This window comes from Rattus rattus, chromosome 5, assembly GCF_011064425.1.
Source record: "Rattus rattus isolate New Zealand chromosome 5, Rrattus_CSIRO_v1, whole genome shotgun sequence".
NCBI lineage: Eukaryota > Metazoa > Chordata > Mammalia > Rodentia > Muridae > Rattus > Rattus rattus.
The window spans coordinates 137,725,377-137,730,160 of NC_046158.1; the positions used below are offsets into that span (position 1 = coordinate 137,725,377).

The 4,784-nt window shown below is 50.6% G+C and overlaps 2 non-coding genes across 2 annotated transcripts; both read left to right on the plus strand.

Moving 5' to 3' along the window:
- Window positions 1-1,935: 1,935 nt before the first annotated feature.
- Window positions 1,936-2,069, plus strand: LOC116902513. Its single transcript, XR_004388122.1, has one exon. It is a non-coding gene; the product is annotated as a small nucleolar RNA SNORA71 (small nucleolar RNA).
- Window positions 2,070-3,516: 1,447 nt separating this feature from the next.
- Window positions 3,517-3,649, plus strand: LOC116902512. Its single transcript, XR_004388121.1, has one exon. It is a non-coding gene; the product is annotated as a small nucleolar RNA SNORA71 (small nucleolar RNA).
- The last annotated feature ends 1,135 nt before the right edge of the window (window positions 3,650-4,784 follow it).

Consider the following 4,784-nt stretch of genomic DNA (forward strand, 5'->3'; position numbering starts at 1 on the left):
CCCCTAGGACGGGATGCTAGGACTCCAGTGTGGGGCCTTGCTGTGAACCCCTTCCCAAGTGCTTGCTTCCCTGATGGGCCTTTGCCAAAAGGTCCCCTTGACACCAAAAAGGATGACGACTCAGGTTCTGCGGCAGCCAATGCCCTTCCCCCAACTCTCCGCACTCACTAGTGGGGGCCACCGTCAAGGAAGCAAGTATCCCGGTAAGTGTTGCGGGTGCACCTTGAGGCCTGAGTGCCACCTAATTTTAGCCTTCCTGTGGGCACCAGCAGAGGGGTGGCATGGAGTTCAACCAGGTTCTGAGGGGAGCCTAGCAACGACCCTGTGTGGGAAGTCCACTTGGGAGTCTGGACTCAGGCCATAAAAAATCCTCAGGTCCTGTGTGAGCTAGTTCCTTCGTTCCCAGGTAGGGAAGTCGCAAAGGCAGATCTGGCTGCTGGTCATATTTTGAACCCTAGTGGTGGCATGGTGTGAATGAAACCCATTTCTCATTTTGAACCTAAGTTGGTCTTCTTGTGGGTGGCAGGTAGAGTCTTACCTGAAAGGATGATTTATTTATTTAATAGAGCTTGAGGTCTTTGAAGCCGGCGGTTAGACAGTCAGTCAGCCAGTATTTTTCCATTTGAGGTCCTTTGCCAGGAGACGGAATAAAAGGACCTTCTGGAGCAGCTGCCGTTTATCAGAGCTTGCAGGAACGATCTGGAAAGTGTTCGCTGACATAGGTGATTTGTTGCTAGCCCCTCCCTTTGTTCACGAGAAAATGCATCGTCACGAGAAAATGCATCGTCACGAGTAATCCAGCCTCCCGTGTATCCGTTGTATTTGGCTGCTGCACCAGGGACTCTGGGTGTGCTGCCCAGGACGGATTTGACCAGGTGACATTTAGATGCTTATTTAAATGCTTCTTGTTTATTGCAGAATTGACAGCTTGGTGCACAGGGGACATGCGAGGTGTCTCTATCCTGGGAGGAAGCAGCTGGACCCTGGCGCTCCCAAGGTAGGGTCTGAACTTAAGATGGCTGCCCTCAAGGGTTGCTCACAGGTTCCCAGGGACGTGAGGTAAATGGACAGAAGAGGAAGGCGGCTGCATCCCTGTCCCCAGTTTCATTGTCCCCTGGGCCACTGGTGTACATCTAATTTCTGTTGTGCCTGCTTCAGTTCTGAGTCCTCTGCAATGCTTCTCGATTTGCTGGGTTAGCAGCAGAAGGTCTGAATCAAACACAGGCGAGTGCTGTACCATATCCACCTGTACTCAGGTCCGTCTTGGTTGGGGTTCCTCTTGCTGCAGTAAAACACCATGACCAAAGCAGCTTGGGGAGGAAAAGGTTTATTTGGCTTATACCTCCACATCACTGTTCATCATCAAAGGAAGCCAGGACAAAAACCCAAACATGGCCAGGAACCCGGAGGCAGGAGCTGACGCAGAGCCCATGGAGGGGTGCTGCTTACTGCCTTGTTCTCCCTGGCTTGCTCAGCTTGCTTTCTTATAGAACCCAGGACCACCAGCCCAGGGATGGCCCCACCCACAATGGGCTGAGCCCTCCCGCATGAATCATTAATTTAAAAAAAAAAATGCCCTACAGGCTTGCCTACAGACCAATCCTATGGAGGCATTTTCTCAATTGAGGTTCGCTCCTTTCTGATAACACTAGTCTGTGTCAAGTTGACATCAAGCTATCCAGGACAAGGTCTCATTCTCCAGAAAGCAGAACAACTAGACTATTTTCCTTTGGGTCAGGAACCCCCTGGTTTCACAAGCGAAGACCGCCTGCTGTGTGCATTCCTTTGGACTCCCCCCCCCACACACACACAACCCGTTGATGTGTGGAAGGAATCTTTACAGGATTAAATGTATTTCCTAAGTCCTGGTACCAACTGAGGTGACTGCTGGATGCTTCTGCAGTTGACAGCAGGCCCTCCCCCCACCTTCTCTGGCCCTGCATTCGTAAGTGATCAGGGGATACCCACACCCTGGTCATTGGTAGTGCAGGCAGAGGAAATGCGGAAAGAACTGTCCAGTGTTTGGAAGGTCCACACCCATGTCTTCCAATGCTGGGAGCTTTCCCACACTGTGCCCTCTCAATTCTACATACAGTTGGGCCTGTAGGGGATTGGAAATGCTCACATACACATCATCACTGTCATCCGGGCTTTTGCTTCCTGCCCTGGGTGTTAAGTTCTCCTAGATGGCCACAACGTCATTGCCAGTCCACAGGGACGTATTCCCACAGACCCGTTTCATCCTGTTGGGCATTACATAGGTGGTGTGATTGATGGCGACTGCTTTGCCATAGACTGCACACAATGTCCTTTTTAGGAGTTAAAGCCAACAATGGCTTCGTTCTGGAAGTAAGAGCCAACAGTTGGGGTTGGGATTTAGCTCGGTGGTAGAGCGCTTGCCTAGGAAGCGCAAGGCCCTGGGTTCGGTCCCCAGCTCCGAAAAAAAGAACCAAGAAAAAAAAAAAAAAGCCAACAGTTTTGGTATGCTCACTGACTGGTAACTCCCACGCCAACCCTTTGTCCCATAACTACCATACCCTGCTGTGAGCAGTGGTAAGATGGGTACTCATCAAGTTTCATGAGCTTTGCAGGTGACTCCACTGTATACAGAGGCATCCTGGGAGTTGCCATGTCAGGAACATTCTAGACCCACCTGTACTCGAGGTCAGACCTCTTGTCCAGTCCCTTCTCTGGAGTACTGATCCCTTGCATCCAATACAGCACCATGCATGTTGCCACGGGCTTTCAGCGATGATACATGGGCCGACTAGTCACGGGACTCCTGCTCTGTCACTCTCTTATGTCAAAGACAGACTCAGAACTTCACTTTCAGCATTTGAAAAATAAAAGGATAGCCGGATGAGGTGGGGCACACCTTTCATGCCAGCACTTGGGAGACGGAGATCTCTGTGAGTTTGAGGCCAGCCTGGTCTACAGAGCAAGTTCTAGGACAGCCAGGGTTAACACACAGAGAAATCCTGTCTCAAAAAATGAAAAAAAAAACCAAAAAAAACAAAAAAAAAAAAAAAAACGGGGGAGGGGGGGGGGGGGGGGAGAAGAACTGAACAGAAAGGAGGGGTCTGGAGAGATGGCTCAGCAGTTAAGAGTACTGTCTGCTCTTCTAAAGGTCCTGAGTTCAGTTCCCAGCAACCACATGGTGATCTGTAGTGGGATCTGACGCCCTCTTCTGGTGGGTCTGAGGACAGCGAGTGCTCACATATATCAAATAATATTTAAAAAGAAAGAAGAAAGGAAAAATAAGACAACGACCGAGGCAGAGACAACTTCTGTTCCACTTGAGCGCATATGTCTGTCCCAACCCCTTATGCCTCCCAGTAGCTCTGCCCAGGGAATCTTCCTTGGTTATCTGTGGCTGAGAGGCTTTCTGGGGCCTGTGTAGGGAACAAGGACCATGGCAGAGGAGTTCATCTTGGCTGGGCTCTTTCCCTGGACACAACAGGACAGGCCTCCGGGATCTGCCTCTCTTCCTGGCCTCACGTCTGTACCTGTGCATGCACCTGCATTTAGAAGCCGACCACGGGCTGCCTGTGCTCTGGTCATCCATAATGCAGGGAGAGGAGTTGCTGAAAGCCATTTCCCGTGTTTGAAGGGTCCACTCCTCCCTCTCAAATGCTGGTGCTTTCATACACTCCTGCCAGCGTTTCGGCCTCCCCACGGGACACTCTTGAGTGTTTCGTGTTATTGTACTTTGTTTTGTTTGTTTAGTTTGAGATTATGTGGGTCTGGCTGGCCTGCCTCTGTCTCCCAAGTGCTAAGATTAAAAAAGACATGAGCTGGGGCTGGGAGAGATGGCTCAACAGTTAAAAGCGCTGGCTGTCCTTCCAGAGGTCCTGAGTTCAATTCCCAGCAATCACACGGTGACTCATGACTATCTGTAAGGGGATCTGATGCCCTCTTCTGGCGTTCGGGTGTACATGCAGCAGAGCACGCATATATTAAGTAAATAAGTAAATACATTTATATTTTGGCTTGGGCTTTCTCGGCTTGGCTCCCTGCTATCAGAGATCAAGGTTTTGACACTTTAGGATCTAGGAAGGCCAAGGTGAATTACACATAATGTGTGATATGTACTCACCACTACAAGGTTTTCATAGAGAAGCTATCTCTATGGGCCTTTGCAGAAATGAGGTTCGATGGACTAAGGGGGCTTGTAGGAGAAGGCATGGGAGGGACTCGGTTGAAGTGCAGGCCACTAATAACAGTTTATAGGCAAGGCTGCGGATGGAGGGACCTTGGTGGGAGGAGCCCTGAGAGTAAGCCTCTGAGCTGTGTCTCTGCCATTTATATGACTGCTCAGCCGTCCAGTAGGGAGCTGTTTTAGACTAACAGGACTGCGTTCACGTTGACTTTCTCTCCCACATTAATTAGGAGCGTACTCCCCAGTGTGGAAAAACAAGAGAATGTGACTGTCTCACAGTGATCGCCTGCTGGGGCCTTATCCAGGTGAGTTACTGCTGGACCACAGGGTCAGAGCATACCATCTGAAATGGAACTTACAAGCTGCTGGCCTTGCCTGATTTTCTGCCCTAGGCTATGGTGGTCTCCGTGGGCGTCCAGGAAGAGCATGGATGCTGATATGCAACGTGCCTCCAGAGCTCGTTGCCATCGGCTCTCCAGCCAGGAACACCTTTTTACTTTGGTAGGTATGCAGAGGGAAGGGCCTTGACTCTGGAGACTTGGGGACCAAAGTTAGAGCAGAGCTAGTTCTGTCACTCCCCTTAGATAGAGCCACAGAATGCCAGGTGGCACTAAGGTCCTTGCTC